A 14,199-nucleotide genomic window follows, 5' to 3' on the forward strand; every position below is an offset into this window, starting at 1 on the left:
TCACCCCATGGCACTTTACTGCTGTTGATGATGGGAAGCAGTAGCAAAAATGAAGCAAAAAGCCATTCAGGAACCAAGCTGCCAACTTTTACTATTGAACAGGGTGACCAAAGTCTTTGTTCAGGTACAAGTCTCAAAGGCAGCGAGAGCTGAAGACAGAGCACAAAAATTACTGGAAGAATCAGGGACCTTACTGAAAGGTTCTTCGGGAACTTCTAGTCCAGCATTTCTAATTCAGAAGTCTGGCAGAGCATTGGTCTTCTCCCTACTACTGAAGAATTCTTCTACAAATTGTGTCCAAGGTAAAGCTGGATGCTTTTGGGACCCACAGCCACATTTTACCAGCGCTCCTGTCTCTGAGAAGCCAGAGCTTCACTTGAAACTTCTAGGTATGGTGTTTAACCTATGGAGACTTCAGTACTAATTGTAATGGCAGCAATCATGATCCCACCTGTAGAAGGATACAGGAGGAAGATGGGGTCCAACTAGACTTCCTCTGCCACAATTCTCTTGCAACAGAGCTCAAGTGGACAAGACATTCACTAGGAGCAAACTGTGAACTGTGGGGCTTCAAATATTGCCAGTGCTGTGATTCACCACTGGTGTGATACTACTAACAGACCTAAATTGCTGCAAGAAATGGAAGAGAAATAAATCTGGAAAAACAAGATAAACTGGGCCCCTTTCTAGTATTCAACAGAAGAAAGGAGGGTTCTTTAGCATCTGTCATTTGAGAAACACCCAAAGGCACAAGCCAGCCTTAAATATTCACAACATTATGCACTTAATAGGAAGCAAGGCTAGGAACTCTGCCCTGGAAAGACCATGACACATTGTAAGCAGAAAGTTTACATTTGGCTTCACTTCAAAAGAATCCTGACTCTCTAGATCACCTGAACCGTTTTCTGTTCCCTGTGTTTTCCCATGTGCTGTGGCTGCCTCCCTGTAATTAGTTAAAAACTTATTTCCTCTCTCCTGACCTTTATGCTTTAAGGGGAAAAGGCAGCTTCTGTGATGGAAGTGTGCTGTAGGACTCAAGTGCCCACCTACACAAAATAATTTCTTCTGAAGTTCCCTTTCAAAAGCAGGCTAGTGCCTTCTGCAGCTCTCACTGAAATCAGCTGTAGTTCTTCTACCAAGTTCCAAGCTAGAGCCACCTTAACAGAAATGGTGTATATATATATATAAAACTAGTCTATAGTTCACATAGATCCTCTGAGGATTAATCCAACCAAATAAAGATCATTATCATAGACAAATGAAGACCATACAAAATGAGAAAAATCTCCCTGCAACACATCTAAGAGGTTGCAAATAAAATATTTCTTCTTATTGTTTTATTTTCTGCCCTTTCATACTATGCTTCCCACATGGATTTGTTGTTGGCCTCAACAATAAATCTCTCTATGTAATCTCTCTTAAAACTACTGCTTATCAAGACTTGTTACCCCTATTCACACTGTGCATGCCTATTCTTATAGCTAAGTACAACTAGTTTTTATGGCGAATTTTCAACTATCTCAACATCTCCAACTGCTACTGAAAGGCAGCATAGCAGTTGGAGGCGTCAAGGGAGAGAGTTGTCCTCAGATCAACTCTGATGGAGGAACTCCTCAGTCACATCATGTATTCCTGAACATGGCAAGGCCAGGCTGACAGTCTGGGCCTGACAGCTCGGTGACATCTCTTGTGTTCACTTGTTAATAGAGTCTAGAAAAGCTTTTTATGGGAGCTGACAGAAGCCATAGTAGTAACTTAAGATAGGTTCATGCTCCACTTATTTTGCTAATGTTTGGTTTAATGAAGTATTTCCACAAATTTTCAGGGTAGACCCCATTTACCAGAGAATGCCTGGATTAGACAGGGATGGGTACCTTAAAGGATTCAAAGACCAGCCTTGTAATTTTGCTAAAGAGTAACTGTGACTCACCACTCTGAAAACTGGTGGGTCAGTCCAAGGTCCAGCATGAAGGGGCTATAGACAGATATTTAAAGTTATGGTGTCAAAAATCATTACTATGGACTGAATAAACAGAACCATGGGTGCCAGATGAGAAGGGAGCATTAAAGAGGGCAGATGGAGCCATGAGCTGAGGGAGGGGAGGGAGCAGACACAGGGTTAATGCTGAGCTGTGGGCACTGCACAGGGCTAATGCTGGAGAAAGGGAGCAGGCAGGGGCTACAGCTCACCCACCCCTCCAGAGAACTCTGCTTCCAGCCTCCAAAAGCATGCTTTTCATAAATCAGCCAACAGCTCCTTAATGTGCAACTTCACCCTCAACACCGCAACATGGGCAGAGATGCATCCAATCAGGGATGGCTCCAGAGTGCTCTGCCAGCAGAAGTAGCTGAGTAAATTACAACACTCTCCCCAGGATCATTACAGAGAAAGAACAGCTGGAGACAAGATCCTGGAATATGAATGGTTCACAAAGAAATCCAGATAACAAAGCACAGTTAATGTATGTAGAGCTGTGGTGTCTGATAACATGAGAGCCCATTAAAGGACCAAGGGGTGCCAAAAATATGCTTCAAGTGAAAAAACAAAACATAAACATAACTGCAAAACAAAAAAACCAACAAAACCCCAAGAAAACATAAGAAGCAACACATGTAATGGAAAAAGGGAAAAAAAAATTCCTTAGCATGAGGCCATAAACCATACAAAGGGGCCTTCAAGACCACAAGCTCTACTGCTGGACACTAATATTTGTGGCATGTTCAGCAAGGCCAAGTCAAACACACCACAGCTAGGTCCAAGTAAGTCGATATTGCAGCTTTGTGTGGAGATGCAAATGGATGGCCATACCATCCTATACATCTAAGGGTCTGTTTACTGGTTGTCCTGATGTCATTGTATTACTTCCATTTCCAGAAGCACTTTTCTAAACACTGTCTCTAGCATCTCTTCAGTGCAATATAGGCAAAGGTAAAAACAGCTTTTCCATCTCATTTTATCTCTCTTCCTCTCTTTCTGCAAGTCTGTTTCTCTCTTTGTACAAAGGAGTGCGACATCAGTTAAGTCATCCGGGAAATGGAAAGTGGGTACATTTTCTGCTGAAAGGGACACTGTAGCCATGAAACTACCACTACAATTAATGATTTGAAGTCTAATGGAGTGGGAAGCAGCAAAATATGCAATAAAACTTTCAAACAATATCCACACTAAGCACACATTAGACTAGCAGCAGCTGTGGCTGTACCAAATTCAAGGTTCCCAAAATGACATTTGCCTGTGCCTGAAAGAACCTGCTTCATTGAACATCCTTTAAACCTGATTGAATCAGACAGTTTCAGCAATTCTCACACACAAGCCATGCAAGTTCAGCAGCTCTGAGCACTCTCTGCAGTTGTATACCCCTGCCCTTTGAGCTTGCTTTAGGTATCTCATTCGAAAGCTCTAGAGATTCTTCAAACTATCCAGGGATACAGGTCTGATCAAGCCAGACATCATCTCTACAGCAGCAACTCCACTAAGGGCAGGTCCATGTCTTGTTTTCCCTGCAGTGCTGGTGGAGATGGTAATCCAGATTGGAGCTGGGAGATGGTAATCCAGACAAGAAATCAGGAGCACTCACTAGCAATGCTGGCTCTGGAACAGACCTTTTCTACACAGTCTGCTTTGGCAACTTCCATAGCAGCCCATGGTCTATCTGTGTCAATTTTCTCACCCTTTAACATGGGCAGCACACACCATTTCTGTATCTCACTGGAGTGCTACATTACCTGTGGTTTGCTCACTCCTACAAAGAGACCAAAGAGCACATTTCCTCAGGTAAGCACATCAAGAGACAAGTTCTAGTCCTAACTTGAAGGCTTTATGAAAAGTTAATATCTTTGAGTCTCCCTTATACCCACCAGCAAAATCCACCCACTCCTGCAATTTGCTTTGAAATAAGGGGAAAAGCACTAATTGTTCAGATTTATTTGCTGGCTGGAGCACCTAAGAGTAGGCATTCTCTGCAGACATGAACTTGCTCTGTCCCAGGGCTTCAGAAAATACCAGTTTTGCTGGTGCACAGCATTATCTATTGAAAAACTCACCACATCATGCACTACGTGCACTTGCCTGACTAAACTTGGACTCTAAACCAGAACAAATATACTGCTGTGAAAAGCCCAAGACACGTCTGAGCAAGTTATTTCCAGATGATTTTCCTGTGAACATCTAACAAAACTGAAGTTTACATTAAATATATATTGAGGATTTTCTCTTTCTTTTGAGAGCAATCAACATCCAAGTTCCTCTGCCCCAGGAGGTACTGGCACAATCCACTCTGATTAGACTCAGAAGGGGGAGCAAACAGACAATTATTCTGATAACAATCTTATCTGAGGACAGAAATGAGATTAACAGCCTAACTGCAGTGATTCTTACCCAGATACACTGTTAAATTGTGACTAACCCAGCATGGGACAGAGAAGGAATTTCCCTATGGAGCCTGTTGGCAAGTAAAGTGAGGTGAAATTCTTCCCCTACTAGTCCTTTTCCAGCAAAGAGAATTATCTGTTAGGACCCAGTGGCCATGAACAGCACAGGTCCCAGGCTAGACATATTCCTGATATTGCAGCAGCTGAGCAATTTGTTCCCTCTAGTTGCCAATTGTTAGAATCTTGTAAGCAAAAAACAGTAAATGACTGGGACCCTTCCCTGCCAATATGGATCAATTCCATCCTGCCGGCTCCTGTGTTATTTAATTTTTTTAAGCCTACTCTCAAAATTCTCAGAAAGTACAAATTAGCTTCTCATGAACCTAATGACCAATGCTGTTGTGAAGTCCTCCATGAAGAGTTTTGATTGCACTTCTGTAACCTGATCTCACTGTTTTTAGTTATTCCATTTGAAATAGCCAAATTAACTCCTGTCCCCAGAGTGTTTATTGCCTTCACATGTCTGGAACAATGAACAGTAACAGACAGGGCAACATGATGGGATATTAACAGAACTTCTCCAAGATAAAGATCCCAAACAAGTCTGCACTTTAATCTCACAAAGACAGATAATTAATACAGTAACAGGACAGAAGCCTAGCTGCTGAGAAGGTTGTTTGCACCATGCCTATACCAACAGGTTTACACAGGAGTCTTGTAAGTATTGCCTGCAGTGGGCACGGCGCACCAGTCTTGAAATGTCAGCTTTAACACTGGTAAATCCACATGCTGCAGGCTCTCCTCTGCAGCTGCGGGAATGTCCCTGTGGAGGAGATGGGGACACCCTCAGCAATGGAGCTGGTACTGTTTAATGAACTCTTTACATTGTAGGAAGAGGTCAAAGACAAAAAAAAAAAACAAAAAAAACCCCACCACAGATTCACCAGCAATGCCATACCCAAAAGGAATAACAATTTCAACAGTCTGGGTAAATCAAGCTGATGGTTATTTCAAAACTGATAAAAGGCAGAGGGTTAAACTTTCTTCATGCAGTATATGACAGCATCGTGCTCCAGTATTTGCAGTTTTCTTTACACATCTATTTAGACTAAGATGAATAACCTTATAAAAATACATAAGTAAGCAGCAGAAAAAATGGGCCAACTGCCGTACTTCTGCTTTTCTGATTTGAATTCATGGCATTTAGTTATAATCCTTAGTATAGGAAGTTTATTTATGCAGACAGGGATTTGGGGAATTCTGCAGGATTAGTCAATCTACAGCATTCTCAGGGCATGAATTTTAGCATCAGAGTTACACTGCCTGGATATTCAATGCCTAGAGTAAATATTTGGGTTGATGAAGGTTAAACAGATTAGACAAGATGAAGCCAGGGTTCTCTGCTTATTTACACACAAGCTTAAATATTGCTGCTCTTCATTTAAGAAGCCTAATTTAAAAGAAAATCCCGCAAAAGCAACAAACATAATATACTTACCCAACCTGAAGTGAGATAGCACCAAGATTTCTATCATCTTCAGCCTGGATAGGCATGTGACAAAGCCACACACTGAATCACAAATCTCACACTCCTTGGCCTCCTTATGGGAAACATGCAGAGGAAACAACAGCTTCAGCACAAGCTTGCTGCTCTGAGTTTCAGCTGCACCAGGGAAATGGGATAAACAACCCCCCTCCCAGTTCTATTCAAAAACAAGAGGGAAATAATTGGTGTGAAAACCATTTACAGTTCAGTTACACTTTGTGATGTGAAGAGGCAGTTATGCACAAGGCTGTCTGGGACCTGATCATGTCCGTAAGTCCTACTGTGGAGAGGATTTCCAAACGTTCCCAGCAATGCCACTGGCCAGCTTTCATCAAAACCAGCAGTAAATTCCCATCCATAACAGGCAAAGCAGTGTTAACTAAGTCCAATTCCTATACCCACCTGCTGTATCCGTCAAGCTTAGTGACATTTTCTGTGTTATATCAAGTCCCTGATCTAAGGCCCCTCCACTACCAATAGGTTTTGCATCAGATGGTGAAGGACCAAGCACTAGACACAAAAAGCAAAATTTTGCTTTCACTCTTCGATACACAGATGAAGACTGAAAGCAAAATAAGGCAGGTATGCCAGCGGGTACACAGCTAGCACAAGCTAGGAGTTTGAGGAGGAGTGGCCAAGCATTTGTTCACATTTCAGTCCATTTGTTCAGTTTCAATTTCTGAGACAATTTTATTCAAAGGAACAGACATTAAACTGTTTTCTATTATGGCATCAAGAAAAAAAAACACACTTGTGTCTAAATTAAATGTCTCTGCAGAACACTACTCTCACTTGCTGGATTTTCACACTTCACCACTGCCCACCACTTAGTCCTGACCCCACTGAGGTTCTGTTTTGTTTACCACAGTCTCAAGAAAATTTGTGTACAAATTTCAGACACTATGGAGGAAGAATTTCCACCAATCCACGTTTACTCTGAACAGATGTAACATTCCTAAGAAGCTCTCAGCTGACTGCCTTTGAAGTCTGAAGAAAAAGGGAGGGGTGGGAGGGGTTGGGGGAGCATATTAAAAAAAAAAAAAACAACTCGACCTTGAAAGCTGCATTTCTTCCCTTAAAAGAAGAAGTCTCCAGGGACTCGTGAGCAAAATAAAAAGCAAATTACCCAGATCCTTATCTCATGTTATTTTTGAGAACGTTTTCTTTTGTTCCTTTGCTCTTGTCATCTTTTGGATTAAAAGACTTTCACAGAGGCAGCACATGTGCAAGCAAACCATTCACCATTCCAGATCTGTGCCCCCCATGCCAGGCCAGAGCAACTCGTCCCACTTCAGCTTTTTCTTTTCAAGAAAAGCACAGCCCAGCCTCAGACCCAAGCATGACAAGAAAAATTTAATCACAGGCAGCTTGCTAAGATGAGTTCTGCAAAGGTAAAGCATTGACCCAAAGTGAATTCCCACCCACAAAAGCAACTCTCACAGCCAGTCACACCTTGTGATGGGTCAGTGTCTGGACAGCACTTACACAGCACTCAGACTTGCACACCGACTGCCCTCGGAGCTGCACTGTGACCTCTCACACAGCCATGGCTGAAAATATTATTTCATCAGACACAGCTTACACTTACCCCAAAAATCTCAGTGGGGATTAAGTTAACTTTAACACTGCAAAAAGGGGCTGCCTTTCCTGTTTTGCTTCTCTCTGTCTGCTGCCATGTCTTCGTCTTTCCTCTCCTCCTCTCTCAAACTCAGCTCCTCCTCTGTTAGCCTGCCCTATTAACCTTCTCCACATCCCACCCACCCAAATTTGCACATTATTAAGCATCCAGAGCCTTTTGTTCGGGTCCTTAAACAAAAGCATGGCTACTGCATTTCCTGGCAAGAGGTGTCTCATACCCGGCAGTCACTTAGGGCAGCTCTAATAGACTCATTACTCCCAAATACAAAATCTGGGCACGCCAGACAGGCGAATTCAAGGACATGTCCTTTCCCGAATTCCACAGAGCAAGATAAGCCTGCGAGCCTTGTGCTTACTTTATCTTAACTGAGAGGCTTCCCCCGTTTTCTCACTCAGTAAGAAACTAATTATTTGCCACTGAGGCATGGAATAGGTTAAAGTTTCCTCTGTCTTGTCTCAGTTCCCTTTGCAGATTAGGGGAAAACAATGAAGTCTCCTCACTTTGTGATATTGCTAATGCTTCCTGTGGGGATAGCAGCGCCGGCTGCAAAGAGGATTATGATTACAGTTTAAAAGGAGTGTGCACTGTACTGCCGCAAGAGGCACAGGCTTATCAGGAAAGAAACCGAGCTGCCCCCAAACTATGCACTCGGGACTCCTGCCTGCCTTCGGTTCTGGCTGGTGGCTCTGCCTCAGATCACACACCAGCTTATCGGGAGTGATAAAGCACAGGCTGATCTTGAAGGGGCTGGGGGGGGCATAAATGAGTAACGCTGTGCAAACAGCTTGCGAACGTTCACCATCAGAACACACAGCGATGTTTACAGATCGTCCCACCACATTCATCTGCAACAAAACACCGCGCTGGCAGAGTGCAGGGGCTGTGCATTCCTGGCCACAGCTGGGGAATTTGAAAGAAAAATTGGTGGAGCAGCACCAGCCGTGGTGATGTTGGCTGGCCTTCCAGAGGCAAGGCTGCAAATGCATTGAAAAGCACAGCATCACCAGTGAGATCTGCTCCGAGCAAATTTAGCTTTGAGGTGCAGCTTCAGTGCCAGTAAAGGGCCTCTGTCAGTCTCAGCACTGAGCACAGAGTGGATTCATTGCTGGAATAATAAGAAATTGCTGCTGTGGAGTCATAAGGGGCATTTCTATCACTGGGCTGTCTAAGGTACCAGGAACAAGACACAAGTTTGTTCACACCCGTTCATCTCTACCAGCGCAATTGCTTTTTTTATAATGCCAAGGCTTTGGCCAAAACAGCAATCAAAAATTCCTTGGCTTCAAATAGTGCTTAATGTACATGACAGGATTCAACTACAGGTCAGCATGGCACCTTTCCCCCCCTTTCATAGTTCAGCCACCATGAAAACCTGTATGCCCTTGGTAGGCACACACCAACATGTGTCAAGAGGGCTTTGTTGTTCCTGTTAGTTTGATTTTTTTTTTTTTGGTTGGTTTGGCTGTTGTTTGTTTCTTTTTTAAAATGCTATGCTTGTGCTTGCTCTCCTCTGAGTAATTTGTACAACTGATACAAGCTGAAGTTATCAGATATTCCCCCTCACCCTTATTTCTATTCAGAGAGGTTTAATAGCTCCCTATCTGCTTGCTGGAGGCTACAACAACAAGCAATAGCATTAATGCATGTTCTCCTGAATTTTTACAGGCTTAAAAATGCCTGAGCTTCACCCAGCACAGCACTGTCTCATGACACACTGCTGTTCCAAGCAGTTTTTGCCACCTCCCACCACACACCAGAAAAACCCAAACCTTCCAATCAGTCATAATACTGAACAAAACAACAGTTTTAAGATGCTCACAAGGCACTTCCATGAATTGTTGCATGCTTTAAACCAAGCTGTTTGACTTCTGCAGAGGGATAATGTCTCTTACTGTCAGCAAAAGCTGGATGATTTTTGCCAACTGAAATAAACCTTCTTCTGCTGGTAGAGATCAGGCATCTCTACTGACCTTTGCTGCTGGATGCCAGACTTGCCTATGTTCCCTCTCTATCCACTGTTCCTTACCATTAATCTCTATTGAAGAGTAAAGGGAGTAGAGCTGAAAGACCAAAGATTTTCCTGGCTTTGGCTGTTACAAAACAGAACAGAAATTTTCCCATCAACATGACCTCAACCAGCTTGTGCTTTAAGGACTTGAGAGCCCCAGTAGAGATCTGAATTTCAGCTGCCTAATGGTTGAGATGCTCCCTTTAACTCTGAGAACAATGGGGGCAGAAACATACATTATTAAATTAAATAAAGTCACTGTCTTTCAAATTTTAATCTGATCATCATGTGGACCCTGAGACTTGGAAAGGACAACCCTCAGTGCACTTCTCAATTTCACATGCTGAAAGCCAGGTGACTTAAGGTTTGCAAGGAAACTTCAGAAAAAATGTCCTGCTTGATGGTAAGTGTTTTAGAGATGACTAAAAAGATTAATAGGATAATTTGATAACAGGTTCTGCACAAGGCAACAGTGAGAGAAAGCAACCTAAGCAAGGAGGACCAGCACAGAAGGAAAGAGAAGCAATCCACAGAAATCTATCTAGGAGTTTGAATAAGTAGGCTTGAGAAAAAACAAACTGGTAAGACTGGATCCAGGTCTAGTTAAAGACACTTCATCACTACCTGTGCAGAAAAGTAATTTTTGTTAGCAACACGGGTATTGAATTGTATCAGCAGCATTCCACAAGCTTTCCACTCAAATATAGTCCATGTCTCTGCTCCTTCCATCCTCAGTGGCTCAGAGCCCCTTTGACTGACAGTGGCATCCATGATCATACTGAAGAGATCTTTGATACTCCCCATAAAGGTGACCCATCCACAGGATGGGCTGTTGATTTAAAATAAAGGAAAAGCAGACACATTTGCCAGGCTATCACTAGCTGAGCAAATCAAAACTGCTATCAAAGAGAAAGCTGGAAACAAGGAATCAGAAGTAGCTATACAGGCAAACTTAACACACCTCTGTCCTGTTTGACAACACGGGACAAAGCCTATATAAAGTCTACCTTATGATTTAACTGAAAAACAAGTTATTTAGATAACTAAATGTCCAACTTTCAGAAAAGACTAGGTACAGAAAAATTGCAGCCAAAATAAACAGGAGAAACATCAACACTTCATGTTAAAACCTGTTATTTTCCAACATGGGCCTTAATGTCAAATGTAGTGATTCATTTTAGGACCTGCACAGACTCAGCATTACATTTCTTACCAGTCATCTCTACCACAGCAAAAGACAAACCAGGCTGAACTGAACTGACCACATCACACCCAGGAGCTCCACACTTCTATCGTGTCCTGAGCCTGCTTACCTGAAAGACATTTAGCACTCTTAAGACTTTAAACTGGGAAGTGTTTGCTGCCCTGCTTGGATTTATCTCACTCTGCCTATACAGAGACTTTGGTATATCAACTTTCAGAATGCAATTTATACATTTCTAGAATCAATCAGAATCCTTAAGCTTTTACAAAAGGAAATGAAAAATATTACTGTCAAATGTCCATCAGACCTAGAAGCCTAGGTGACTGTCATACATTAAAGAAATTAAAAGGCTGCATTTGAGATAGTATATGCTCTTCCCATCCCTATCTTGAAAGGCTATGATTAAAGTGCTCTAAGAATCAAAATTCAATTTCTTTCAAATCTTGCAAACAACATTGGCCTTGAGCTGAATGATGCCAGCCTGCCTGCAGCCTTTGAGGAGATTAGGCTTTTACCAGCCAGCTACAAGAATCTTAAATCCAGCATTAATCCTAATTCCCATTTAACCACATCTTCATTGTGCAGAGAAAGCAAGCTGTACATGAACTTGCACGTTCACTCTTCCATGTGCAACGATCTGTGTCACCAACAACAGATGCTAAACTTCATGTATGTTTAAGAAACACATTCCAGCCCTGGTTTACAGAAAATCACAGCAAAAGAGAGACTGGAGCTAGAAAGCGTTTGTCACACTGGGATGATTTCTGAGAGACTACATGAATGGGAAATTTTCAGCACAAAAGCTTTTATCAGTCAATAACAGGAGATTTCAGTCCTGGCTTGGAAGAAAACAGGATGAACAACCAGGTCCCAAGGACACAGAAGCACCTGTGACCCTGTCTCTATAATCACGAGGCAGTGGTGCTGCCAGCATCACCTCACCAGCACCAAACCATCGCATGACAACCACTGGGACTGCAGAAAGCACTGCCTGTCATCACCAGGATCATGGTCACTGTCAGGATAGATTCTGGGGACAAGAGACTCAGCATTTCCTCTGAGCAAGCCCTTGTTCCCCTCTCCTCTTAGAGGTTGTGCAGCTGGCAGGGCCCACTTGCCACCCTCACACTACGAGCCCCAGGGCTCAGGTCAGACCCATGCGAGGCCCACCAGAACAAAGGCACCGCCTGCCATTCTTGGCCTCCTGAGGCTGAGCTGACACACTGCCTACAGAGGCTTTTGCTAAAGTCATCTCTTCCTAGCTGTCCTGGGGTGACTTTATGATGCTTATACCCTGGTTTGTCTGTTTTGCCCAGAAATAAGTTTTGCACCTTTGGGACTGGTTCTAAGACTGAAGGGAGAGAGAGAAGAAGTTCAGAGTTTGTTATCAGGAACTGCACTTGCTCCCCCATATTCTGCTCCTGGACTGTGTTGTCTGTAGACAGACAGACAGCGGACAGAGCTTTCTTTTAGCTCTCTTTTGCTTTTAGTTAGTTTTTAGCTAGCTGAGGCAGAGAAGTTCCCTGGACTGTGGTTTTCTTTTTTCTTGTAACTCTTTAAGCCTGCTCTGGACTGAACACCAGAGGAGCAGGGGCAGCTCCACCTGTGGCCCACCAGGCCGGGCCTGGGCCGCGGCATTTCCAGCACAAGAGGGACTGAGAACAGACTGGATGAGCCGAGCTAGAGCCCACAAAAAGGACTTTCTGAGATTGCCATCTCTTCAGATTGGCAAGAGGTGTTATTATTGTTGAATATTGGGTTTTTTTGTTGTTGTTTTTTGGGGTTTTTTTTGGGTTTTTTGGGTTTTTTTTGTGCTGCTGAATGCTTTGCCTGTTAAATAAACAGTTTTTTCCCACTTTTCTCCAAGGAAATCTTTTCCCAAACCAGCTCGGGGAGGGGTCACTTAAATCTGCTTCCTAGAGGAACCCCTTGGGAGGTTTTCTCCCAAATTTGCCCTAAACCAAGACACTAGTGTCTTTTTTTGTTTTGTTAAAAAACTAGTTTGTTTTGGAGTTCAAGGAGCCAAAGCGGATATTCCTATGTCCTTTCTAGCATCACTTTAAAGCAATTCCCTTTCAAATCCCATTTTGGCAGCCAAATTGGACACATCTCCAGGCTGCCAAGCTTGCTGGATCATCCATGGCAAGGTCAGATCATTCAGTGCCTCTTGGTATTCCTAGACAAGGAATACTGATCTCAGAGACAAAGCAACTGAAAGTGAGGACAGACTGCTGCTTGATCTGCTATCAAATGGGACAATTTCAATTCATTTACAAAGAAGTTCTCACAGATATTTGGAAAAAAACCCCATTAATATTTCCTGTGTTTAAAGCACAAGAATTCATTGCAGATGAAAGGAATCTTTCAGGAAACACATTCCCAAGAGAACAAAAAATGTGTATTTGGCACCACTGCCTGTTACAAGCAAAAGGACCTCCCTACAGGCGAGGGAGCCAATATCTGCTGGTAATGGCAAATTTTTATTTTTTTATTTTAGTAAATACAGTAATTGCTGAAAACCTCTTTTTCCATCAACTTCAAAATCAGCCACCTGGACTTCCCAAACTAAAAATATGATGAGATTTAGGGACTACATTCTCTAAATGGAGGCACAGCTGTAATTCCTTCTCCTTGCAACTGGCTATTACTTGTTGCTTGCCCACTGGGACTCTCCAGTGGAGATCCCAATAAAGTTCTGGTGCACTGCAGTAACAGTAGGCTGGGCATCAGCTGAGCTGTGGTAACTCTCCATGTGCATGCTCATCCTCTGAAGGTGATGTGAGGTAATTTAATTTAGCAGTGATAGAGCTTAGTTGAATTGCATTACCTTTCATTTGCCATGGGCTAAGACCACACACATGGACGACAACAACCACAGCTCATCCAACAAGTAATTTGACTGAGTGTCTGGCTTCTGGAATATTGCAGACTGGTTCGTGTAGAATTTTTGCCTAAAGTTCAAGCCAATATTTGAACTGAGAACTTTCTCTTTCCCAGAAGGTGTTCTACCCATCATGCTGCTACATGTCCTGGGGTAAGGTATCTTCAGTCTCGGGAATCTGGAAACCCAAAGACTCTTGGTGGAAATAATTATTGCTACACTGAAGATTGAAATCTTTCAATGCACAACATTCCAATGCTTTAAACCACCTCAGTTTCTCTGAGAGGAGAGCACAGATATGTTCAGTATGAGCAAACAGGAACTTTTCCTGTTTACTGTCATGGCTGCATCTCCTACAATTCTTCTCACCTCAGAAACATAGACTAGTACATGCAAAGAATCCACAGCCAACCTCTGAAAGATGCCAGCTTGCACGATCAGGGCTGTGGTTGCTGTTAACCAGCCCTTCCACACCCATTCTTTGCTCATGCAGTCAAAAGAAAGGAGAATTATGATTTTATAACTATGCAGGCATGTAAAAGAAAAAAAA

At 42.9% G+C, this 14,199-nt stretch overlaps 1 protein-coding gene across 8 annotated transcripts in view; it reads right to left on the reverse strand.

Moving 5' to 3' along the window:
* TSPAN18 (tetraspanin 18) overlaps positions 1–14,199 on the reverse strand; it is a 186,220-nt gene that overhangs the window by 90,629 nt on the left and 81,392 nt on the right. Inside the window, exons 1-2 of one of the 8 annotated variants that reach the window (XM_064424920.1) lie at positions 7,506–7,637; positions 5,870–5,972 (exon numbers count right to left, since the gene is read on the reverse strand). The exons of 6 other annotated variants lie outside the window; for them this stretch is intronic. The gene's annotated coding sequence lies outside the window, so the exon portion shown is untranslated. Of the gene's footprint in view, positions 1–5,869; positions 5,973–7,505; positions 7,638–14,199 lie in introns of those variants that run through there. One more of the 8 variants, XM_064424924.1, reaches the window with a different exon arrangement.

The sequence above is a fragment of the Passer domesticus genome, chromosome 6, assembly GCF_036417665.1.
Source record: "Passer domesticus isolate bPasDom1 chromosome 6, bPasDom1.hap1, whole genome shotgun sequence".
Classification (NCBI taxonomy): Eukaryota; Metazoa; Chordata; class Aves; order Passeriformes; family Passeridae; genus Passer; species Passer domesticus.